Here is a 27,187-nt window from a genome sequence, read left to right as displayed (position 1 = left end):
GGACTGTGTGGGACTCTCATAATATTGCCATGGGTATATTTAAATTGTTGGGCTAAAAGTTGATTTATATACTATAATATCTGTGTAAGGATGGGAGGAAGAACCTAGGGAGGTTTATGATTATGGGTTGGGTTTGTTGATAAAATAGTGGAAATTTTGAAAAGAGGGTTGGCCACTTTGGTCAAGGATATAGTATTATTTATGCAGACCCTACTCATTGGAAAGATTGAAATGGCTTCAGAAAAATTAAAATATCAAATGTTGGGGACTTTGCCCAATCTCAAAATTTAGGAATGGGGGCACAAAAAATAGATAAAGAATGTCAGGCTACCATGCAAAAGATAATAACAACAGGATTTCAGCAAGTAAATGAGCATCTCATCCAGATAGAATATCTGATGAAAGGGAAGGTAAAAGATGTTAAACAACAGTTAAATGAAATTGTACTAACTCCAGAACAGCTTTTATTGAGTATGCTACCAGGTAACATAGATGGGTTAAAGAGTTACCCGGTTATGTTAAAAATTGGATTACTGACCTGGATCCACCCTTCTCTTACAAAAATTGGAAGAAAGCAGAGCTACGGAAACAAGAGGAGCATACTGAGAAAATAGGGGTAGCAACAAAAAGGGATAGTCTTTCAGGCATGCTGAATGACTGTCCAAATCAAAAGGAAATTGAAAGATGGGATGTATTTTACAAATGGTCTCGGTCTCCTCATAGTGTTGGAGTAACTTAGATTTAAACTAAAATATAACTGTAGGTTGATAGCTGGAGGGTAATCAAATAGTCAAAAAAAAGCAGAAAGTTGATTTGTTATTGAGATATGAATAGTTTGAATGATTGTATACTCTGTGTTCTCCTGTCCTCTAATCTTTTTCCTTTCCCCCACTCCCTGTTACCTTTTGTATTCCCTACACTATTCCTAGTAGTTAAAAAATAAATATAAAAAAAGAGAGTGAGAATAATAACACCTGCTCCCCTTTCACACCTGAAACTTGTAACACTAATGGGTCTTGTGACACCAGGAAGGGAAAATGGCTACTTGGACAGGAGTAAGTCTTCCATTACTTGTGGCTGATATTTTTGGGCATTTGAGCATCCTATATGAGGTGTCTTTAAATAACTGAATATTATTATGTATGTATGTTGAACATTTCAGAAAAATATATTATTTATAACAATAAACTGTGGATCACTGCATTGGGACAACTGGGCCATTGGGATTATATGTCTAAAAATTGTCTTTATGCTGATAGTGACTTTAGGGTCACATAGGTAGGTCAATGAAGATTTAACTCAGTGTGTGACAGTATCAATATTAGAAAATTCCATGCGTAGAATTAGAAAACAATTGAAAAATTGTCCATTATCAAAACCTACATTTTCATAAATTTACAGTGCCTCCAAACCTGGGAATGCATAGTTCTGATTATTCATAATAGAAAGTGTGTTATAGACCTTACACAAGGCAGTAAGGAGCATTTTAGATAAACAGGAGCAACTTTGGAGCAACTTTCTGAGAAGCAAAGCATAAAGCAGAACATTTTAATTTAGAAGAATTTATGTCATGGGGTTCCTCAGGGCTCGATACTGTCCCCCATGCTGTTTAACATCTACATGGAAATGCTGGGAGAGGTCATCAGGAGGTTTGGGCTGAGGAATCAGATGACACTCAGCTCTACCTCTCATTTCCCACCAATCCAGGTGAGGCGGTTTCTGTGCTGAACTTTTGTCTGGACTTGATAATGGACTGGATGAGGGTTAATAAATTGAAACTCAATCCTGACAAGACAGAAGTGCTGTTAGTAGGTGCTTCGCTGGACAGACTGGAGGGCCATTTCCCTGCCGTGAATGAGGTTGACACCCCCTAGGGGACAGGGCCCACAGCCTGGGAGTGCTCCTGGACCCCGGTCTAACTGTGGAAGCCCAGGTGGACTCTGTGGCCAGGGACACCTTCCTTCAGCTACGGAAATTATACCAGCTATGGCGCTACCTGGACGAGCTGAGTCTCATGACAGTTACACATTCACTGGTAACGTCTCACATTGATTACTGCAATGCGCTCTACGTGGGGCTGCCTTTGAAGACAGTCTGGCAACTGCAACTGGTCCAGAATCAAGCTGCACGGCTGGAGAGTGGTGCGGCCGCTAGGGAACACATCAAGCCGATTCTGTATAAGTTACATTGGCTACCAGTTGCTGCCCAGACCCAATTCAGAGTGTTTGTTTTGACATATAAAGCCCTAAACAGCTTGTGCCCTGGATACCTGAAGGACTGCCTCCTTCCATATGAACCTACCCGGCAGTTAAGATCTAACCAGGGGGCCATTTTGAAAGAGCCATACTTTAACGAGTTAAGAGGGATGGCTTGTAGACAACGGGCCTTTTGGCAGCTGCCCCAAGACTATGGAACACCCTCCCGAGGAAGATTCGTCTGGTGCAGATGCTGATGACATTTTGGCGCCAGGTCAAAACTATCCTGTTCCAGAATGCTTTTAATTGAAATAACATCAACTGTGGGTCCTGATGGCAACTTTTAGAGTATATATTTTAATTATATTTTAATTGTTTTATCTTTTTTCCTGTAGTTAAATTGCTGTAAGCCAACCAGAGACCTTTGGGTAGTGTGGGCGGCATCTAAGTTAAATACATAAATACATACATAAATAAATAAGAAAGCAACTTAAGAAGAAGAATATGATAAAAGTTCATAAGATTGTCTATGATATATATTAGTTGTTGTTGTTGTTTAGTCATTTAGTTCTGTCTGACTCTTCATGACCCCATGGACCAGAGCATGCCAGGCCCTCCTGTCTTCCACTGCCTCCCAGAATTTGGTCAAATTCATGTTGGTAGCTTTGGTGACACTGTCCAGCCATCTCATCCTCCGTCATCCCCTTCTCCTCTTGCCCTCACACTTTCTCAACACCAGGGTCTTTTCCAGGGAGTCTTCTCTTCACATGAGATGGCCAAAGCATTGGAACCTCAGCTTCAGGATGTGTCCTTCCAGTGAGCACTCAAGCCTCATAGGACCCTTCCATATATATTGGCAAGACAGATAAAAGGGATAACCTGTTCATGGTTAACCTATAAAATTCTCTCCCAAAGATGTGATTAGGCTATTGGCTAATGCAGCTTAGGTGGTATTAGCAATAGTTATAAGTCAATTAAGATGGCCTCAGTATTCAGGGATGGCATACCTTTTAATGCAGTTGATTGGGTGGGAAAGGATGTTGCCTTCATGCCTTGCTTTTGGACTTCCCAGAAGCATCTATCTAGTAGTTGTGGATGTAGGATGCTGTTGTGGATGCTGAGTTCTCTTGTGGTACTTTTTCATGCCTTCCAAAAACAGTGTAAGAGCCCTTTCAGTACTATGATATACAGTGATTTTGTGCTTTCCAACTGATGAGGCTACTTCTCTAAGTAATTCTTTATAAAGATAAAGAATATAAGATAAATCAAGGCTTATGATAGTTGATAGATAGCTCAGGCAGTAAGATACAGCTGTTGGTTTCAGGCTAAAAGACCATTATGGACAAATCAGTAGCTGGATTGGGAACTATAAATGAATAACAATTTTGGAAAATGTGTTAGTTAAAATTCTCAGGAAGCTTTTGGTGCAGACCAAGATGAAGATTAATGCCAACTAATCTGACATCATCCCTATAAATCTCCTGGCAAATAAAACCTTCTTAATAGATGTCTTGATTCCATCGGAATCGCATCACTCACAGAGAAAAACATAAATTGCAAAATTACCATAAGATCTGGAATGAATTCAGAAGCCTCTACAAAATGAACACTGAAGTAATTCCCATAGTCATCAGAACCAATGAGGTTACTGCTCAACTCATTAAACAATATGTTCAAAATTAGTCCCCTATGCCGTAATCACACACTAGTTGACAATACATATAGGGAATCAACATCAGCCTCAGGTAATACACTTGATAGGTCTGATAGTGGTTGGATGGTACCATTAAAGAAAATTTTAAAATGTTTTCTCTAGATCAGAAAAAAATGCTAATTGAAAATAAGATACCATTCTTCATTAGAACCATAGAGTGTATGATGAAGATTGACCACAATGCCAAGTTGATATGTGGGTTTCTAGTCCACATAGAATTGTGTGTGAATCATAGAAAAGTGAAGTTAGAAGGGATCTACAAGGCCATCAAGTCCAACCCCCTGCTCAATGTGTGTGTGTGTGTGTGTTTAGTCGTTTAGTCGTGTCCGACTCTTCGTGACCCCATGGACCAGAGCACGCCAGGCCCTTCTGTCTTCTACTGCCTCCCGGAGTTGTGTCAGGTTCATGTTGGTTGCTTCGCAGACACTGTCCAGCCATCTCATCCTCGGTCGTCCCCTTCTCCTCTTGCCATCACATCTTCCTAACATCAAGGTTTTTTCCAAGGACTCTTTTCTTCTCATGAGATGGCCAAAGTACTGGAGCCTCAGCTTCAAGATCTGTCCTTCCAGTGAGCACTCAGGGTTGATTTCCTTTAGAACTGATAGGTTTGTTCTCCTTGCAGTCCAGGGGATTCTCAAGAGTCTCCTCCAGCACCACAATTCAAAGGCATCAATTCTTCGGCGGTCTGCTTTCTTTATGGTCCAGCTCTCACTTCCATACATCACGACAGGAAAAACCATATCTTTGACTATTCGGACTTTTGTCGGCAAGGTGATGTCTCTGCTTTTCAAGATGCTGTCAAGATTTGTCATCGCTTTCCTCCCAAGAAGAAGGCGTCTTTTAATTTCAGGGCTGCTGTCTCCATCTGCAGTGATCATGGAGCCCAGGAAGATAAAATTTGACACTGCCTCCATATCTTCCCCTTCTATTTCCCAGGAGGTGATGGGACCAGTGGCCATGATCTTAGTTTTTTTGATGTTGAGTTTCAGACCATTTTTTGCACTCTCCTCTTTCACTCTCATTACAAGGTTCTTTAATTCCTCCTCACTTTCTGCCATCAGAGTGGTATCATCTGCTCAATGCAGGAATACAATCAAAGCATATCTGCCAGGTGATTATCCAAGTTTTTCTTGAATGCCTCCAGTGTTGGAGCACTCACCTACTCTCGAGGTAACTGGTTCCACTGTCCTACTGCTCTAACAGTTAGGATGTTTTTCCTGAGATTCAACTGAAATCTGGCTTCCTTTAACTTGAGTCCGTTGTTGCATGTCTTGCACTCTGTGATGATCGAGAACAGATCTTGGCCTGTACAAATGCCATTTTCCTATACGCCTGATGCATTATGATACCAGCAAACTGGAAAGCTGCTTTATTTTGATTTAAATATGTCTGCTATATATTTTAGTTGAGCAGTGCAGGAAACAAGGTTTTTCTTTTAATGCAAATATTCTGGGTGAGATCACTGTGGAAGATAAGGAGTTAAAGATTCCCTACCTTCTCCCTCCCCTCCCAAATGTCACAAGAATATTTTGGGATGAGTACAAGTCTGCTTGCAATTTGTGACTGGATTATGATACAAACAGTGATAAGATTGTGCGTCATTACTTTTACGGCCCCATAATTCTCCTCATTATCATAGTTGGACGAGATGGACAGCACCATTTCCAGATAATGCTTTAAGCTAGATGCGTTGTTGAGTTGTTCTGAGGATAATTAGACAGACTCACAGAGCCCAATGGATTGCACAGACTGAGATGGTAGGATGAAATTGAGTGTTTAGGATATAGATTTTTCTCCAGAGACAGGACTCAAGGGGCACCTATAGGTCCCATATGGAAATGGTTGTTCTGGGTTTTTCGGGCTCTTTGGCTGTGTTCTGGAGGTTGTTCTTCCTGACGTTTCGCCAGTCTCTGTGGCCATGGGCAACTTCAGAGGACAGCAACCAGAGTACAAGTTGCTGTCCTCTGAAGATGCCCGCCACAGAGACTGGCGAAACACCAGAAAGAACAACCTTCAGAACATGACCAAAGAGCCCGAAAAACCCAGAACAACCATTAGATCCCGGCCGTGAAAGCCTTCGCCCATATGGAAAGTTTTAAAAAAAGCAGCAAGAAAGTTTTGGTTGAACTGTCAACTACGGGGGTGATCAGACAGCAGAAAAAGTGTGCAACTGATCACACCAGAAAGGGTTGATTTGTAAGGAGTGCTCTATCTTCCTTCCTTCTTTCCCAACAAGAGGTGTGCAATTTAGGATGCATCTAGACAACTTAATTATCTGGGCAATAAAAAAACATATCTGATTCTGTTGCCATCATCTTCCTGTGCATGGATCTGTGTAGATTACAGTAAATAGAGTCACTTTGAGGGGTGATACGTCATTTGTGGTTATCCATGCGTCCACATGCAAGGATCAACCACCCTGCATATCAAGCAACCCTGTCTAGCACAATCAAAACTTTCTTTCTCTTTAAAGGGAAAGGAAGCTTCGCATTTCTCAAGATTCTTAACTGCCTGCTTAACTGCCCTTTGCTGAAGCTGCTTAATAGCCTTGAAAAATAAAAGGCTTTATTTCAAGTAGTTTGGAAATCTTGTTTCCCTTCCCTTCTTCCCGCTTCACAAGATCATTAAAGCACAGAAGAGCAGGAGACAAGAGGGGGGTTATTTTTTAATTTGTTTGTTTTCTTTCTCTTTAAATCCTCCTCCTGGCTCCTCTTCTGTGCTTTGCCTGAATTGCTTAGCAATCTTGAGAAATGGGAAGCTTCCCTTCCACTCACCTGCAGAAATTTATTTTTAATTGTTGCTAACCTACACAGTGCATCAATGACGTTTTGAAAGAGCTTTTTGAAAAGTTCTGTCAAACCTTCACTGAGGTTGTTGTGGGTTTTTCGGGCTCTTTGGCCATGTTCTGAAGGTTGTTCTTCCTAACATTTTGTCAGTCTCTGTGGCCATGGGCATCTTCAGAGGACAGCCAACTACACCAGAGTACAGAGTACTGTCCTCTGAAGATGCCGGCCACAGAGACTGGTGAAACGTTAGGAAGAACAACCTTCAGAACATGGCCAAAGACCCCCCAAAAATCCACAACAACCATTAGATCCCGGCCGTGAAAGCCTTCGCGAATATATCTTCACTGAGGTGTTAGCAACAACTAAAAAGATCATTGAGTGTTTCAGCAAAGGGACAGACACTGCTTTGGTTCAATCCCAGTGATCTCACACACTGGTATCAAACCAAAAATTGAGTGATCCTAAAGTCGAGTGATCCTACCCACACCAAAAAACAGTAGCCCCTGATGGGGACCCCAAAAGGTGTGGGCAGGCATTAATTAAGGGCAGGATGGTTTGTGATGGCATGTACATCATGTGGTCACAGGGAAAGCCCATCCCCAGCCCAGACAAGGACAAATGCCTGATCATACTCTTACTCTTCATCCAGGGACTGCTTTTCCATGAATCCACACCGCATTACTGAGGCACTGATGCTCAATTGTCAGCCTCTCCTGGATTCTCTGAAATGAAAGCATCCGCTCTGGACTTTTAATCACCAAAGTACAACACAATGTTTACAATGTTTTATTACGGTCATTGACCAGCAAAAGTAAGCAACATTATTTAAATTAGGAAACATAAAATCAATCTAAAAGCACTAAAAACATCTATGATGTATATACATGTATATAACTGCATTCATACATCTTATTAGATATCTCCTGCCTCCCTATCATAGGCCTTGTCTAAGGCCTATCGTAGCTTGCATAGAATGACAGAATTGTTACTTAGAAGCTCATAGAGCCCATATGATAATTAAGGCCTCTACGTGTAAACACCAATTTACAGATACTATAGCTGCGCTTTGGGTGGAACCTTTCCTTCACGGATTTTGATTGCAGCAGCACAGAATTTAGCTACTTTTGTCAACATACCTGAATTTTGGTTTAGCCCAGTATATCTGCCAGGGCATCGCCCTGTCAGCAAGACCAGTGTGAAATGGGCCTCCGCTCGTCCAGGAAATGCCCTTATGTAAGGGTTAACAAGGACTTCTTGAATTCCAGAATAAAAAGCACAATGGAGTAACACATGGGAGATGGTTATCCACCAGAGTAAAATCTGGCAACTTGGAGACCCTGAGTTGATTCAAGTGTCACTCTGAGCTTTCTTGTTTTCCTCTGGATTAGAGATGTAAAATTTCAGAAGGTTTCCATTTTTTCCAGAAATTTTTTCCCCTCAGAAAATAAAATAAAATGAAAATTTCAGAAATTTTACTTCTCTACTCTGGATTGGTTTGTACACAGACAAATCTCCCTGCCTCATTTCACTTTCCAAGCAAATTCTAACTCATCCCTAATATTTAAGTTTTGTAAATTTGAAATGCTTTTTAAAAGCCCTTCTAAGAGAGGCTCCCAGAATTGTTTTGTGCGTCTCTGGCTTTTCCCAATCCTTGTGCTTGATGGTTCCGCTGAAAGAATTGTTCAATTTTTTTTAGCATCAATAGTAAAGATTTATCTTTGCTTTAGTCAATACTTTAGGTTTGTAAGGGTATGGATTACCCATGTTGTGCCATGTAATGAGGTTCATAGGAATACTACCATGCTGTGATGCATTATGCATAGAGAATATGCTGAGGTGATAACGTTGAATGGCTCCCCAGGAAGAAATCTGATGGGTTTTTTTGTGTGTGTGAGTTCATAATTCTGCAGATCTTGCAAACATTCTGAACACTATGTTGCTTCAGCCGGAAATAAGAGGTGCTTTAAAGGATCTAAGGTCTGCTCTTATTATTGTTAAGTGACTGTAAAGCTTATCTTGTGCCTCACCCCCACTGATTGTGAAATAAGAGCGGTGATGCTGATTAGATTAGCGTGTAGCATAGAAGACCACGATTTCAGAAATGTGCTTTTTCTCTAACAAGTCCATACTGAGTTTGTTTTGCTTCACCACTACCACTGCTGTTCCTTAGTTGTTGTTGGTTGGACAGTGTCATCGAAGCGACCGACATGAATTTGACCCAACTCCGGAAGGCAGTGGAGGACGGGGGACCTGGCGTGCTCTGGTCCATGGGGTCACGAAGAGTTGGACATGACTAAATGACTAAACAACAAAAGCCTCTTGATGAAAATACAGCAAATGGCAATGAATCCATGTACAGCTAAACAAATGGTTCAAGAGAAGAGAGAAGCTGATTCTATACTTTCAGTCACATACAAGAGAGGCAGCAATTGCTGTGCTAGGGAAGCTCTAACCTCAGGAAAAGAAAAGAAAGTTTCTTGGTTTTCTTTTAATGAGATGAATAGAACATATCTCTCTTTTAAAAAGCCATGAATGTCTTCCATTAAATGACTTCTCAGATAAACCCACAACAGCTGCAGTCACACTGGCAGTAAGAAACACATTTAAGCACCATTTAAATTGATTTAGATTTTATCATTCACACAATGCAAGGGTGAAATCAATTAATATGGGCTACAAAGCAAGTCCCCCCCCCCCAATTAGTTGGCAGGAGCTTTTTAAAATACGTCACTTCTAAAACTGATTCAATTCAATGCGGTTTTGTGGAAATGGGTGGATTTCAGCTGTGCAGATACCCAAACTGGTTCAAATTGCCAGTGTGACCAAGACTGCTCTTTAATCCCACTGTATTTCGGCAAATGTCAATATTCAAAAGTGTTTGTGTGTGCGTGCATGTATGTGGGTGTGAACCTTTAGTTAAAGCAAAAAATTATAGTTGGAGTATACACTCAATAGCTATATACCGCCATTCTCATTCAAAACATAGGCACATTAATGTGGTGTTCTTGTATTTTACATTCTGTTCTGAGTAAACATAAAAAGGAGTTCCATTCTTTGATTCCCTATACAAAAACAACACACACACACACAAGCGTACTTATCTAGAACTAGGCCCAGGAAACACAGTGAGGCTTCCTCCAAATATAGATTAGTTGGACTGGACTAGTAATGAGGATGTAACTGAGCTGCACACCTCCTGTTTGTAGATGTGTGGTAGCGCTGTGGGCTAAACCGCAGAAGCCTGTGCTGCAGGGTCAGAAGACCAAGCAGCCGTAAGATCGAATCCACGTGACAGAGTGAGCGCCCGTTGCTTTGTCCCAGCTCCCGCCAACCTAGCGGTTCGTAAGCATGCAAATGCGAGTAGATAAATAGGGACCACCTCGGTGGGAAGGTAACAGCATTCCGTGTATAAGTCGCACTGGCCATGTGACCACGGAAGATTGTCTTCGGACAAAACGCTGGCTCTATGGCTTGGAAACGGGGATGAGCACCGCCCCCTAGAGTCGAACACGACTGGACAAAAATTGTCAAGGGGTACCTTTACCTTTACCTTTATACTACCAAAGCTTTTGTTCCATTTCAGCTCTTCCATGCCTCTAATGATGTGAAATATAGGGAATGGAGTGACTACTGCAGTACTGTTTACTTGGGTTGGAAGTTAAGGTACAACAAGGGCACTCACAGAACTGTTGCACCTTAGAAAGCTGAGAAGGAGGTTATCTATGCCCTGCCCTCTGCTTAGGTTTGAGGTTCAGCAAACAGATTCTGACACTGAATCTGACACAGGGGCCCAGAAATTACTGTTAAAGGCAATTGCATTGCATTACATTGCACGCGTACGTGCACAGAGACATAAATGCACATTTAGGCAACATCTCTTTCTTCTTCTTTTGTCTGTGTCTTCTTTTTCATTGCTTTAGGACTTCCCAGTTTTCATTTTCATTAATTGCATTTCCTAGAATTCTCCTGCTCTGAGAAATGAACTAAAAATGTGTCTACTGCATAAACTGTTTTCACTTTAATTTTTCTTTTGGCTTTTGATTAGAGTTCATTCCTACTGAAATATATATGTATATGTAAATAAATAAACAAATAAACAAATAAATAAATATCTTAAGCTGCAAAAATCTGCAAGCAACATGATAACAAGAGAATGATATGTAAGCACACTGCAACACTTTTATAGAGCAATCAGTGGGGACATGGGTGAAAGCTAATCACAACAACCTGGGGAAGTACGGAGTGTTGTTCGCTCTCAATACCTCTGGCACTGCCGTCTTGTTTGCATATGCAGTACGTGTGTTTGAGATTCGTGAACATAATTTTAAAATCTTTTTATAAACAGCCACTTCCACTGAGACGCACTTTATGGAAATCCTTGCCATCCTGTTCTCCCAGCACAGCGCTGTGATGAAGTCATGAATGTTAACGGAGTTGTGAAGATGTTTCTGCAGGGACTGTGCGTCAGAAAGGAATTATGGGTTTGGAATTCAAGCTGGCTTAACCTTGCCAGAGATGCAGAAAAGAATTTTAACTCCAGAAGCCCTATCTGTTGAGCCAGCTAATCAAAACAAGAACAAATCACATACAAACAGATGCTGCTCACTGTACAGGCTTCTGCTTCTCAGTCACATATGTTTACAAAAAAAAGGGGGGGCAGAGATACTTCTGCAAATGGCAAAAAGATGCTGTGTGTGTCAAGTTTACCATTGTGTCTGTATATTGTTTGCCAGTGGTATACATTTTTTGTTCAGTTTGATGAAGAGGAAATATAAGGAACATAGAGGCCCCATGCTGTGATCTGTGGGATGTTGTGTTGCATGTGATGTAGGCTGCAAGTTTCCATTATAGGGAGAGCTTTTTAAAAGAAGCACATTGCAATTTTTCATGGTTTCTTGACCTCTAGGGAAGACACTAGAAGCATTTTATTTTGTTCTATTTTGTTTTTAGGAGTTCTTCAGAACACAAAAATATATAATTCTACAGAAAGCTTGCCTATAGTACTAGAGGCAGTAGTTTTCAATGCATGCTGTGTTGGGATGCTATTCTTAAGATCATAGAAAGAAAAGCAGCAAGACTTGTACACAAGATATACATAGACAAACTGGTCTGGAGCAGGGTAGAGTACTCTTATTATTATTATTTGGTCAAATGTGTACTCGTTTTTCTACCAAATAGTGATTAATTGTTCACGTTTAACAGCAATAGGGCAAATAACATTAAAATTAAATAGCAATAGCATTTACCAGTTTAAAAAACAACAACATAAAAATAAGGCAAAAAAGAAAATCAATCAAAATAATAAGGTTTTAGTAATTCTAACATATCAACAGAGTTCAGGACTAAAGATGGAGACAAATAAAAAATGGTGATTCGTTTTGATCCGTTACACATCAAGGTTAATGGATCAACGAATATGAATATACGAATATTCTTGGACGAATCGACAAATCAATCTGTTGATTCATCTGCATTTTAAATGGCTATAACACTGGCCCCCAACAACACACACACACACACAAACACACACACACACACACACACACACACACAAACACAAACAGAGAGAGAGAGAGAGAGAGAAAGAGAGAGAGAGAGAGAGAGAGAGAGCAAATTTGCAGGGAAGCTTCCTCAGATGCTTTTCTACGAGTCCTGAAAGTGTGGTTAGCATTGGATCATGGACCCCCAAGTTATATAGTCACAAAGAGGACCCTCCAGGAAAGCTCTCCCCAAGTCCTTAGAGAATGTAGAATCACAACAGAGCTTCCTATGCCTTTCCCCAACATGCCTGCCAAGTTTGGTAAAGATTGGATATCAGAACTCCAAGTTATTCTCCCACAAATTGGGTCCCCCCAAGAGAGTTTACCACATGGTACAGAAGCCCATGGCATTGAGGGAGTTATATTCAGCCCCAGCAGAATGAGAGGTCCCTTTGGGAGAGGCATGCATGAGGCATCAAGTTTGTCTTCAGCTCAGCACAACATTACATTTGCCAGTGAAATAGAATTTGCCCTCAGGACGACTGGCGGCAAGGAGGCAGCATAGCAGGCTTTTTGGCTCTGTTGGGCTCTGAGGTAGTTGGCAGCAGCAAAGTGGCCTGTCTTGCCCCATCGGGGCACTGAGGCAAAAGGCAGCAGAGCAGACTCTGGTCTTCTTCATTAACATCAAATTTGCCTGCCCCCAGGAGGCAACTGAGGTTGCTTGCAACTTCTAACAACACCAGCAGCACCATCAGATGAACAGGGTCAGTGCTACTAACAGCGGTAGCCACAGGGCTGTCAGAAACAGATCAGCTCTGCAATCTGAAGCTGGGTGATGAAGCAACAAAGATGCTCGTTTAGAATTAGAAAGCTGGGGCTTGCTTGCAACTTGGCTGCTGAGACCACCCGGATATGATAAAGATAGCCCTCGGAGGTTTGGGGGGGGCTTAGACAGGCTGTCCCCCTTGGCACAGGTTGAAAACCAGATGAGCCCTTGACAGGTTTGAGCTAAATCTGGAGGAATTGTTAAATGCAGTTTTGTACTAAAGCAATAAGTATTTATCAGAACCAGTGTTATAGAAAGAAGTAAGGCTAGAATTTATCCAGCTGAGTAAATTGTAACAACTGAGAGAGCAATCCCAGGATTGGCTAAACCTGGGATAAAGCTAGCAGACCTAACACACACACTCTGTGGGTTGGTGGTGTCATCATGGAGTGTTGTCGTTGTGTTGATGTGCTGGAGTATCCTGGAAGAAGCCGTGTCTTCATGCTGTATATTGGAAGAAGAACTCTGGCTACTGGACTGAACATATGGTATTTGACTGCTGAACTAATTTACAAGGACTTTGACTCTGATTTATGCATTGAACTCTGTGGAAACTGCTGTGTATGACTTCGGGACTGGAAACAAGGACTAAGCTGTACATGTATGCATATATCCTATAAATAATACAACTAATCTGCTATCAACATTGCTTTATTGCTTGGAGCTTGAGGAAGGAAACTAATAGAGGGTCAGAGTGTGTGTGTAAATTTTATTTTTAGAATGATGGTGCAATAATTCCTTTACTAAAATGTGACCTGCCTGCCTAAACAAAGCCCCCCCTCAGTATAATGTAATTAGAAAAATTTCCCCCTCTCCGACTTGCTGTGGCAGGGAAGCCAAAAACGTCAAAAAAGAAAAGCTCTGCTAGCTAAGTCTCAGTCAGTCTCTCTCTCACACACACACCCAAATAAGTTTTAGAAGAAAAAGGAATGATGGATCCAGCCACCCACCAAATTCCCTGAGAGACACAATCCTCCCTAAAATAAACATTTGAAAACTGAATAATCCTCCCACCTAGATACACACACACACACACACACACACACACACACACACACACACACACACACACACACACACACACACACACACACACACACAAATTTGGGGAAAGGAAAAAATGATTCTCCTAAAATAAACTTTTGAAAACTGAATATAAAGTAAAAGAGATTCCACAGTCCCATGACGACAGTTCCCGCCCCCACCAGACGATACACACACACACACACACACACACACACACACACACACACACACACACACACACAACACACACACACACACACAAGCCTCCAGGAAAAAAACGTTTAATTGATTTGAATTTGAAATAAAATTAAGCCCTTCCGAAGAAGTAGCCTAAGCTACCTGAAATCCCTCCCCAAATTCCCAGTAAGGTTGTTGATGATTGATGAATGATGATGAAAAAGAAAAATATAAGTTTTTGTTTTGCTGCTGCAAAAGCAAAACCGCAAGAATGCCAGCAAGCCAGTGAGCAGCAACTGTTCTTACTCCGGAGAGCATGAACAGAAGAGGCAACGGCCCGATGGGAAAAGCTTATATAAAGCAAAAAGTAGATACACCTTTCAGCAGCGCTACTGGCTGCCGGACATGCCAATCCAAGACCTCTGTCCTGATAGGACAGAGCTTCATATTGGTGCCAGCAAGCTCAGAGAGGCCCCCAAAAGGGGTAACAAATATAGACGAATATGAAAGGAACGACGAATAAAACCGAAGAAATATTTGTCAAGCCATATTCGTCCTCATTTAAAATTTTACAAATATGGATTGACGAGTATATGACAAATTGGCTATATTCGTTAGAAAAACTGATCCATTTTTACATTCGTCCCCATCTCTATTCAGGACACATAATAATGGGCTCAAACTACAGGAAGCCAAATTTAGGTTGAAAATCAGGAAAAATCTCTTTGTTAGAGCAATATGAAAATGGAATCAATTAGCTTGTGAGGTGGTGAGCACTCCTAGGTGGAGGCATTCAAGAGAAAACTGGACCATCATCTGTTAGATCCGCTTTGATTTGGATTTCTGTGTTGAGCAGGGGATTGGACTCGATGGTCTTATAGGCCCCTTCCAACTCAATAATTCTATGATTCTACAAACGAAACTGCAGGCTGAAGATCTGCCTGGATTTTAATGCTTTCTACAAGTAGAATTTTTCACTCCCTGATGGATTGACTTGCGCCGTTTACAAAGAAAGTATGTAAAGAAACAAGGATAATATTTGTAACAAAAGTACAAAGTTGACTGAAACCAGGCATATGGCCTTTTTCAGGCTGCGAGGTTAATGGCTTAGGGTAGTTTGGGGTTTAATAAACCATTATGTGAGATTGTTGCAATGGCTTTAAAAGGGTGCATTTCACATTTAAAGTTTTCAAACACAATCCTTCCTTTTCTGTGTCTATTGAATCACTGGTTCTCAAGGGAACCTTTGTAAAAACAAACAAACCCAAGTATTTCTAGTTTGAGTATGTAGGTTTTTTTTAAAAGAAGTACTCTTGAAATAAATCTTTTGCATCTGGTCTTACTGTTTAAATTGTATCTAAATCAAAACCCAGACATAGAAGCTAGGGTGGAACTTGCTTTGCTGTCAGAGCTGCACAGTGTCAAATTCTTTACAAAATTGGTAGCCTATTTATTTTTGATTTAGAGCTCAATTTGACAACAAAATGCCGCCACCCCCATCTTTGGTTGTTTCTGTTTGTTCTAAGCTGGAGAGATTTTAGAGAGTTGCCTTGTACTCAGTCAGAGTTTTGGTTCATTTGATCCCTTGTTCTCTACTAGGCTCATAGGTTGGGGAGTAACTGCTGGCTGACTGGGACTGTACATTGCCTAGGTGATTCTGGGAGTTGTAGTGCAAAAAGGATCTTTTGTCTGGGTAGCGTTGGCTTTACAGAATCTCAGGTGGAGTTTTTTATTATTGTGGCACGAGAGTGCAGCAGTGATCTTGTGCTGGCAGAGCAAATCCACATTCTCTAAGGAAATGAGGGCAGCCCAAACAAAAAAATTATAAATTTAAACGATGGCAGCACCAAATCTGATACAGTTGTAGCAGACAGTCTACTCTTGCACTGTGACAAATTTGGAAACATTTGGGCAAATGGTTTTTGAATTATCATTTTTTTAAAAAAAAAATTAAGTGTTTTACTGTCCCCATTCAGAAATAGATAACCCTTAACATCCCTGATTTAGAACAGATCACATAAATTGAACAATCAATTTGTCATACTTCCAAATATGGGTTTTACTGTGCAATTGCCTTGCTCCATCCATGGAATTTTACATTTTGCAAAATTTTACATTTGCAAAAATGTACTGCTAATTCTTTCATCTTCCCCCCTCCCCCTGCCACCAAAAATCTATTAAGGGGAGGAAAGAGTCCATAGCTACATAATGTGTTTTAACTAGTAGAACAAGAACTAGATGTGCAACCTGTAACAACTCATGATTTGCAACATGTAAATTTGTGAAACAACACTGGACAATAATCAGATGTCCTTCACTACATAAAACAGCTCTGCTTCTAATTGTGAAGCTACTCTTTTGTCTGTTTCTACCTTTAGATTGCAGTCTTATAGGCTACATTGGAGGGACTCCTACATGAGGGAAAACCAATACCCAGAAGGTATTGTGGCTTAAATATTGTTCCAGGATAGACTGAGGAGTCCAGTAGGATATCTTTTACTCTCCAAGCAGCACGTTCCCCAAACCCTACACCGTGAAATGAAGGAGATTCATCCTTTGTACCATTAGACTTCAGAACTGGTAAGTCAAAGAACAATGAGAGGGACTGTTACAGGAGTATCTTTTTCCATCCCACTCATTCTCCCAATTGAACAGATAAACAGGGCAGGGAAGATTGCACTGTAATGTATTTGCGAAGGCTTTCACAGCCGGGATCTAATGGTTGTTGTAGGTTTTTTGGGCTCTTTGGACGTGTTCTGAAGGTTGTTCTTCCTAACGTTTCGCCAGTCTCGGCATCTTCAGAGGACAGGAGTAGCACTCTGTGCTCTGGTGCAGTTTGTTTGAGAGTTGAGTATTTATGGCTGTTGGATCAGCTTTTGTCCTTTTCGGGAGATGGGTGATTATGGCGATCAGTGTGTTTTTGTTGTGGATGTATTGTTGTGAGAAGGAGGAGAGATTATCTGTCACTGTGATTGATGGGTGTCGTTAGCTGGTCTGTTGTGATATCGTAGTTATGCTAGTCATGGGAAGGGAGTGGCCATGCTTTGAGATGAGCACTGTAACTTCTGATAACCTGCAGGAGATATCAGGAGAGTTCCCCTGTGCGCTGCAAGTGTTCCCAATTAAGAGTACTGCAATCCCTCTGTTTTGGCTGGAAATAAATGGGGGAGATTTCCTTTGCGCCTCTCATTGTCCAATGAGATGACCAGGGGTGTGTAAATAGACTTTTTCAATGCTGAGGGAGACACATGAGACTATGTTCCCTTTAGATACTGAAAATAGAAATAGTGGTGGAAGCAGGGGTGAGGCTTGAGGTTCTCCCAGGTCCCACTGTTTGACATCATTAACCTGCCAGACCAGTTCCAGAACAGACCCATATCCCTGGCCCACACCCTTAGGAAACTGCTTCTGTGTTTAGATTAGTGATGAGCAAAGTGACGTTGTTGGATGATGCATCAGCAAAAGGATTGATAAAAGAGGACACTGGTTTTGTATAGAATCACATGTCTTTGTGTGTGTGTGTGTGTGTGTGTGTGTGTGAGAGAGAGAGAAAGAGAGAGAGAGAGAGAGAGAGAAAGAGAGAGAGAGAGAGAGAGAGAGAGAGAGAGTTATGCTGTCAAGTGTGAATGGACTTCTAGAGATGCAGCTAGTGTCATAATTAAGGAATGGTTTTACCCATTCTTACCATTCTTACCCATTCCAAGGGACCTGGTGGTGCTGCGGGTTAAACCGCAGAAGCCTCTGTGCTGCAAGGTCAGAAGACCAGCAGTCGTAAGATCAAAGCCATGCAACAGATTGAGCTCCTGTCGCTGGTCCCAGCTCCTGCCAACCTAGCAGTTTGAAAACATGTAAAAATGTGAGTAGAAAAATCCCACCTCGGTGGGATGGTAACAGCATTCTGTGTCTAGTTGCACTGGCCACATGACCATGGAAACTGTCTTCAGACAAACACTGGCTCTATGGCTTGGAAACGGGGATGAGCACTGCGCCCTAGAGTCGGACATGACTGGACTAAATGTCAAAGGGAACCTTTACCTTCCCTTTCACTCATGCCAAACTCCCTTCCTCTGAATATTCAGGACTGAACAGGGATTTGAAACCAAGTGTCCTGAGTCTTAGTTCACCGCTGTATTTGCTACCACACACTGGGTATCCCTGTAAATCTCACTCTATGTAGATGTGTAAAATTAGAAAAGGTTTCTGTAATTTAAACATAGTCACAGTGTATCTCATTTGAGTCATTTACAGGAGATTTTGCAGCTGCTGAATCTACTAGCCAGGTGCTGTGGCAGGAGTGGGGAGTCAGGGCTCCTAATCTCCTTTTGATGGAATTGTCATTTTTTAGTCAGGCTGAAGCTGGAAAGTCCCTCAGATGAAGGACAACTACAGAAGGAGGATAGTCCCATGGCTGCCCTTAAAGAGGACACGTGACCACCATTTCTGAATACTCTGTTCCTAGAAAACCCTGAAAAGGGTAGCCATGAGTCAGAATTTACTTGATGGCACACTATCATCCTCCTCATTGACACAGTTAAATTTAGGCAGAACCAAGCTCTTGTCAATCCTAGCCAGCTGATCCAATGGTGAAGACCAACAGTTGTTGTAGACCAACAGTTATCTGGAAGATTGCTCTTGGACTGTTCTGGTTTAGATCATATTAAAAACAACAACAACCAGTTGTTGGCCCAAGATTATGATTTGTGAGGTTGAAACGACGGGGACTGTGCTTTTAGCGAAGATTAAGCTAGCCATAAGGCATGAATTCCTCAGGAGGGAATTCATGCCTTATGGCATTCTCTCCCAGAAGACCTGTGGCTGGCTGCATCTGCATGTTACTTTTTAGGAGGATTAGATTTGTTTTCTTTGGCTTTCAGCTTTTTAATTTTTTTTTTACATCTCAGCTGCTTAGTCAGTAATTTACATTTTTATAGTCAGCTTTTTTTTGCCTGACTTATAGGATTCATTCTTATCAACAAATGATTTAATTCATTCACCAGACGGGAGGTAGGATGACTATGTCCTAGGTTTCCTATAAGCAACCAAATGAGACATCGGGTGCTGCCTTAGAGAGGCCTGACCCAACAGAGTTCTTAAATAATGGAAAAAGAGGAAAAATGAAAAGAGAAACATTCTTTAATGGCTGGAGAGGTAGGAATGTGATTGTGAGATGTCAGGCCTTCTGCTGTCAGATATCTCACTTACCAAGGAAAGTCTGTTAGACCAGTGGTCCTCAATGTTGGGCCTCCAGATGTTATTGAACTACAACTCCCAGAAGCCTTTGCCACCACCTCTGCTGGCCAGGATTTCTGGGAGTTGAAGTCCAAGAACATCTGGAGGCCCAAGGTTGGGGACCACTGTGTTAGACGACCTGATGGCACATAACAGACAATATTCTTAGATTTTTTTGGTCATTTTTTGCCTCATTTTCTTATTATTCCTAAGTGGCACACCTTATGTGAGGGTTTGTGACTGGTCTAAGGACTGTAAATAAACTTCTTCTTCTTCTTCTTCTTCTTCTTCTTCTTCTTCTTCTTCTTCTTCTTCTAATTATTATTATTATTATTATTATTATTATTATTATTATTATTATTATTATTATTATTATTATTATTATCATCATCATCATCATCATTATCATTATCATTATTATCATCATCATCGTTGTTGTTGTTATTGTTGTTGTTATTATTATTGTTGTTATTATTGTTGTTGTTATTGTTATTGTTGTTTTGATGATGATGATGATGATGATGATGATGATGATGATGATGATGATGATGATGATGTTGTTGTTGTTGTTGTGAGGGTTTGAGTGTGTGAAGGAAATTGAAAGTAATACTGTCAAGAGGCTAGATTTCCTAATACAATGAAAAGGAAGAATCCCCTGACCACTTTTCGTCTTACTTTCATTGTCTTACTTTCATTTCAACTTTCATTCTCCAGGGAGTTTACTTCCTCCTCGACAGTCACAAACCCAGCAGTACGCAACTGTGTTGTGACAGTAACTACCAAATAATCTGAAAAAGCCTTTATTGTTGTTGTTTATTACATGTATATCATGCCTTTCCACTAAATTACAGAGCTCATTGCAGCCTATAAGCAAAAAATAGTCTTTCCCATGGACGGTTCCTTGTGACCTGGAATACACAAAAACCCTTGTTTTCAGAGAAGTGAAAATGTGGCAGGAGAGTTCATACTTTCAAACTCCTTCTCCTTTAAAATCTCGCATTATCCTCTGTTAAGATCCAAAGGTACCTTAAGAAGTAAAATTCAAATTGTACTTTTGAGCTGTGCAACACCCGAGTAGCTCCCTCTGAATAGCTAGCATCAGGCTGAATGCTTTACTAGCTGCATGAAACCACCTCAGCATTTCCTTTCCTACTGCCGGCGCCTCCTTGGAGGCTTGTGGAAGGCTATATTGGGTGGCTATTGTCCGCTGAACAGACTGCCCATATGTTGTTCAGCTCATGATGGAGATTAGTATATCCTGTGCCTAAATATTGCTTACTGAGGAAAGCCTGCATATCCTATCACTCTATGTCTAGTATATTACTTAGTAGTATTAAACCCATGTAAAATATTTGCAGCGTTTATAAAATGCCAGCTCTTCTGGAAACAGCATACAGATATTTTTTTTTAAAGGCCATGCCGAAGGCTGTGGGTGGAGGGATCTGAAGAAAAGGCAGAAAATGTTTCTGCCTGCTCTAAGGAGTATAATAAAAGAACAAACCTCCTGTCTGCATTTTTCCTGATTCAGCTGAAAAGGACTGCCAAGGAAAGCATCAAAGCCAAGGCTGTTTTATCAGTTTACATATTTTTAAAGCGATGGTTTATTTCTAGCATAATCCCCTTTCAGGCACTTTAGGAGCCGAGCAGAGCCATTATGAGAAATATACACCTCCTGTTCTGTGAATATGATAACTCTGCACTCTGTTTCTCAAGACCGCTTTGTGCAAGCTTTCTGAGTGCAGACGTCTGCCCAGGAGTGATGCTGAGGGAAGCTTCTTAGGTACAGAAGGCTCAAGATTAGACCTCTCAGGGGGAGGGAGGGAGAGAGCCATGATAACATCACTATGAAAAAAAGAAAAGAAGATCATCCTCATACAGCTTTTTTCCTCTTCCTCTTCCCCACCACAAGATTTTGGTCATGTTATTTTCCAGAGAAAAAACGATTACAGTGGTGCCTTGCTAGACGATTGCCTCGTGGGACGAAAAGCCCGCAAGACAATTGGTTTTTGTGATCACTATGGTGCCTCGCAAGACTTTTTTTTTCTATGACTGTGCTTTGCAAGACTTTTTTAGACCGATTCTTCGCAAAACTTCTTTTTTTTTTTTGAGACCGATTCATAGGGAACCTTGTAAGACGATTTTTTTCACAAGATGACGATTTTTGCGGAACAAATTAAAATAGTCTTGCGAGGCACCACTGTATATACTTTCTAGTACCTCTCTGAGCAATAGGGAACATGTGTCCCCCCCCCAGACATGGCCAAGTGGGAACCTCCATCAGCCCTAGCCATCATAGATAGATGAGGGAAGAAGCAACCCAGCAACATCTGGAGACCCACATGTTCCCCATATTTGGCCTACATTCTTTCTCTCTGTTCCCAGAGGGTTACAAATTAAACAAAATGAAACCAAACAGCTGATTTAAGATCAGAGGAAAGGTATCATTCCTTGGCTTTTTTTTTTACATTCCACAAAGCTGAAATTGAAGATTCATGCTATAACAGGCATACCCATAAACAGGAATGATGTTGAAAGTTCCAAATTGTGGCAACTTACAACTTGGGCCTTATGCATCTACAGTTGATATTGGATGTTCAGGCCCAAATCTAAATGGATAGGATGGAGCGCTGGGAACCAGTGTGGAAGGAGAAAAGCTTCCCCTCCCCCCCCCCGGTTACCACACACACCAGTCATGTCCTTTTATTTCCCTATGAAACTTGTGAGTCTTACTGCACTGCTGGAGCAAAAATGGGCCTCTTCTTATTTGTCTCCCCCAGTCCCCACAGGGCTGTACCTTCCTGACATATAGAGCCTCTTATACTGTGGCCTTGTGGCTTTGAAGAGATCATGGGGCACAGGACCAGCACTCCTCAGTGCCTTGGCCAATGGGGGAAAGGATTTGACCAAAGCTTTAACAGCAGCAGCAACAAGAAGAGATATCACTAAATAATAAAAGTACCAGAATTCAGATTTCCTAAAGTATAGTTCAACTGAGTGAAGACTTTGGGAGATAATAAAGACTACAAGAACATTTTTATACTGAAAAAATACCCCTTATGAAGGAAGGATGTTTAGTTGATAGTTTTCTTTTTTGCCTGTTTATTTAGTTAATTATATGTTAGATTGTTAATGTTTTTAAGTTTGCATATTATATATATAAAAAAATACCCCTTATGCCCTCCCAGGGGATACACTTTGCCAATCTTTGTTCCAGAGAAATGGGATAATGGCCACCTGGATGAAGTACATGTATTGTTTTCACCAAATGTAATATATATATAATCTTCATTTGAATCAGAAACAGAGATGGGCATGAACAGCCAGTTTGGCGGTTGGTGCTGGTTTGGCCGATGACCACAAAGCTGTTCTGAAGTTCAGTGCCCTGCCTCCTCTGGCAGACACCCACTCAGTGCCTGGAAGAGGTGGGGCAGGGCAGCTGGAGTCCTGCCTCTGAATGGGTGCCCTCTGGAGGTGGTGAGGCACAGACCAGCTATGCAGCTCTCAGCAAAACTAGCATTAACTAATGAACTGGCTGTTTTTTTGTCTAGTCGTTTAGTCGTGTCCGACTCTTCGTGACCCCATGGACCAGAGCACGCCAGGCCCTCCTGTCTTCCACTGCCTCCCAGAGTTGTGTCAATTTCATGCTGGTTGCTTCGCAGACACTGTCCAGCCATCTCATCCTCTGTCGTCCCCTTCTCCTCTCACACTTTCCCAACATCAAGGTCTTTTCCAGGGAGTCTTCTCTTCTCATGAGATGGCCAAAGTACTGGAGCCTCAGCTTCAGGATCTGTCCTTCCAGTGAGCACTCAGGGTTGATTTCCTTTAGAATTGATAGGTTTGTTCTCCTTGCAGTCCAGGGGACTCTCAAGAGCCTCCTCCAGCACCACAATTCAAAGGCATCAATTCTTCGGTGGTCAGCTTTCTTTATGGTCCAGCTCTCACTTCCATACATCACGACAGGAAAAACCATAGCTTTGACTAATCGGACTTTTGTTGGCAATGTGATGTCTCTGCTTTTTAAGATGCTGTCGAGGTTTGTCATTGCTTTCCTCCCAAGAAGCAGCCGTCTTTTAATTTCGTGGCTGCTGTCTCCATCTGCAGTGATCATGGAGCCCAAGAAAGTAAAATCTGTCACTGCCTCCATATCTTCCCCTTCTATTTCCCAGGAGGTGATGGGACCAGTGGCAGTTCATGCCAATTAGAAGTGATCCAATGGTGCTTCCAGAGGGAAAGGATCAGCTGGCAGGGGAGTGCCATTGCCTAAGGGGTGCCCAAATGTCTTCATAGTCTTCACAGTCTTTGGAGAGGCTTTTTGTGTGTCCTATAGATTACTTTACACAAAATGAAAAAAAAAAGCAGTTAAAAGTGTCAGGTTCCAGCACTTTTTATGTAGCAGTTCTGGCCATGTTTCTTGGATCAGTTTGAACTTGTCACATTTATCAAACTCATCATGTTCATCAGGCACGGGCAAGCTGTAGCCTTCCATATGGTGCTGGATTGAAATCCCCATCAACCCCAGCCAGTAGAATCAATGGTGAGGAATGCCAGCAGTTGCAGTCCAGCAACATCTGGAAGACTTTACATTGACCACCTGAAGGTAGGCCATGGATGCGAATGTTGCAGCTATCAACTCAGGAAAAACTGTTTTTATAAGCAATAAAATTTTGCAGCGGATAATGGAGGGTGTGTGTATGTGCAAGTGACTTGTGTTAACTAAGGGCTGTGCCTTTTAAATGTTGCATGCATATTATGTTTATGGGGACATGACAGTTCATGAACGAGTGTGTGCACACACAAAACGGATGAGAAAAGTTGCTTTCTTCAGATGACAACTCCAAATAGTATGAGCATTGTCCATAAAAAGGTGGCCTTCCCCTTTTCTCTGTCATCAGCTCTCTCTCTCTCTCTCTCTCCCTCTCCCTCTCTCCTGCAACCTATTAATTATGAGACATTATTTTTCATTTTCCGAGTGCCTTTATTCTGTATTCTCATTTTGTTTGCAATTAACCTGTAATTGTCTTGCTTAAAAACATACTAAAGCACTATAAATGGTTTGGCTCGATCACAGGGTTCTGGAGAACATCTAGAGCTCTACAAAATGGGGGCACAAAGTCATCCCTCAGGAAGGGAAGCTGGTAACTGCTCACCAGGTTCTCATATCCACGAGCATGTGGCGTCTGCTTGAAAAAAATGGTGAAAAGGTATGGAGTATCTTCCACCAGAGCACAACTTCTTTAATCGGTACTGTGCTCTGCGGTTTCCTTTTTATATCAATGGCAATTTCCCATCTTCCATCAGTGACCAAAGGGTGGTCTATGTACCAGAGCCAGAAGGGCATCTCACTTCAAAATTTGGGGAGAACCACCCTCTGCCCCAGTCATGAACATTCTATGACCTAACCAAGAATAGCTGGAGACAAGAGCAGCTTCTGTATTCAGGAATAAGCAACACCTTGATATCTTAGATTTCTTGTATAGGCAGAATGATAAACCCTAACAGTTCGATCTGAAGACCATGCAAGGAGAATGGGAAGCACCTGTTATGGTACAATGCAAAGCAGTGCAGACACGTTTCCTAAAGAGACACGTTTCCTAAAGATTGAAATGATAGTTATGTATTGGTGTTTTTGTGTGTGTGTGCTTTTCCTCTGACCTTTGTTCTATAAAGCCTGTTTTAAAGAAAATAAATAACTCCAAACTGTGCTGAAGCCAACCACAGATCTTTTGTAGCCCAGAAGAACTGTCTCACGTTTTCGGAAGAATAAAATGTGTGTGCATGGGACCTTCAGAAGAACAAATAAAGCTTGAAAGCCCATCCCTCCTCTACCCAAGACAATTTGTTCCTTAAAAAACGAAGGGTGATTTTTTTTAAAAAAATACTGATAACAAATTTTATTAGTTTGTGGGCAATCCCACAAACAACTCTCTTGCACCAAGCAAAGGTCTTAATGAAAAAGGGCTGAAAGATAAAGTACAGCCGTAAAGTGTCAGCTTTGACTCTTCAATTATGAAGGGCTTTGAAGTCAGAGGGCTTCTTTGTGTGGTACTGAGCACAAGAGATATTTGTCTTCTAAAGCTGAACTTTGCGTGTTATTTTAATTTCAATTAACATCTTTCCCCTCCTGTCAATTCTTTCAGGTTGCTCCCATTCATCAAAATCCGTAAAGGCTGGTTTCTTAAAAATGTGAATGATTTGACATTTAGCTCTCTTATTAACATGAACATACAACTTTTAAAAATTCTTCTCTAGATGAGATTCGATTTCCCTACCTCTGGCTTGAAGGGCAATTGTGCATCCATAGTAGGTAATCATTTCCCTTTATACGTATAATAGAGTTTTATTACCAGTTAAGGAGTCACACTTACACTTTGCTTTATGGAGCAGAGCTTCCGATCCATTTAATATTTTGCCCACAATCACCTTCTCTGTTTAACAGTACTGTACTATGAAAGCTTATTCTGGTGTTATATTTTTATATACCAAATTCCACGCTCCCACATTAATTTATTAAATATACACATTCTTAGCTGGAAGACAATTTTTCTCCCTATTGTTTCATAGTCCTGCCTCAGCTCAGTCCTTCCTGAGGCAGATCATAAGCCACATCATGACAGACGTTCGCCTTCCGTGGTCTTCCCCACAAACCCTTTGTGAGTTCTGTAGCTGAGATGCTTTTGAATGGAAGTGCTTGGGGTATGTCATAGTAACAGCTATACACAAAGCCTATGCTCCATCGCTTTCTTCTCTGTTACAGAGTCTAAGAAAAGCCCAGTACTAGTGTTTTTTTTTGGGGGGGGAGGGATTTGTGGGTAGGGTGCCCTGGACAGAACTTCTCTCCAGTCCCTGCCATCCCTCTGCCCCCTTGTTGTTGTTGTTGTGTAGTTGTTTAGTCGTGTCCGATTCTTCGTGACCCCTTGGACCAGAGCATGCCAGGACCTCTTGTCTTCCACTGCCTCCCAGAGTTGGGTCAAATTCATGTTGGTCGCTTCGATGACCCTGTAGCCTTGATGTATTCCCATATGGACTCATTCAATCACAGCAGGCTGGGACTTCTGTTGAGTAAGTCTACTCTCTCAAATATATGCAGTTGTCCAATAGCACTTGGATACTTATGGGGTACCAGTCAAGGCCCATTACAGGGCAGTGGCTGCTGCTTCTGCTGGAGGAAACCTTGCTCATGAGCCAATGGATGTTACTAGAAGCAGGGCAACCATCAGCCTACCTCTTGTGCTTTTTTGAAAGCTTACTCTACAGCTGTGGTGTCAGGTAAATTGGTGAGGGTAGCTGCAGGGGATGGGCTCAGAGAAGGTGTCAGTCCTGGAGGTGCCAGGTGTAAGGGCATTATCTGGCATCTCAGGGAAATGCTATGCTTCTCTAGGTCACTGGGGAGGGGGACAAATCTCAGGAAGAGCAGTAGCAGTGGAAGAGAAGCTTAATTTTTGTGTGTGACTTTAAAGCCCAAGCAACCATTTCCATCCATTCCCAGCTAGTGGCTGAACTCAGTGTGAAGGTGTTTTTCTGTGTGTGCTGTGACTGAGCAGTAGAGACGGGCATAAATAAAAAAACTGGTGGCTCATTATGGTTCATGGCTACCACAAACCACAAACTATCACAACAACAACACCCTCCACTGAAAAATGAAATGGTTCATGGTTTTTTTTTTTTTTTTTTTTGGGAAATGTGATCAGTGAACTGAACCACAAACCAGCCCAGTTGATGGTTTTTTTCTGGTTCGTGGTCAGTTCATGCCCATC

This window comes from Pogona vitticeps, chromosome 2 (genome assembly GCF_051106095.1).
Source record: "Pogona vitticeps strain Pit_001003342236 chromosome 2, PviZW2.1, whole genome shotgun sequence".
Taxonomy (NCBI): Eukaryota; Metazoa; Chordata; class Lepidosauria; order Squamata; family Agamidae; genus Pogona; species Pogona vitticeps.
This window is presented reverse-complemented; position numbering follows the sequence as displayed.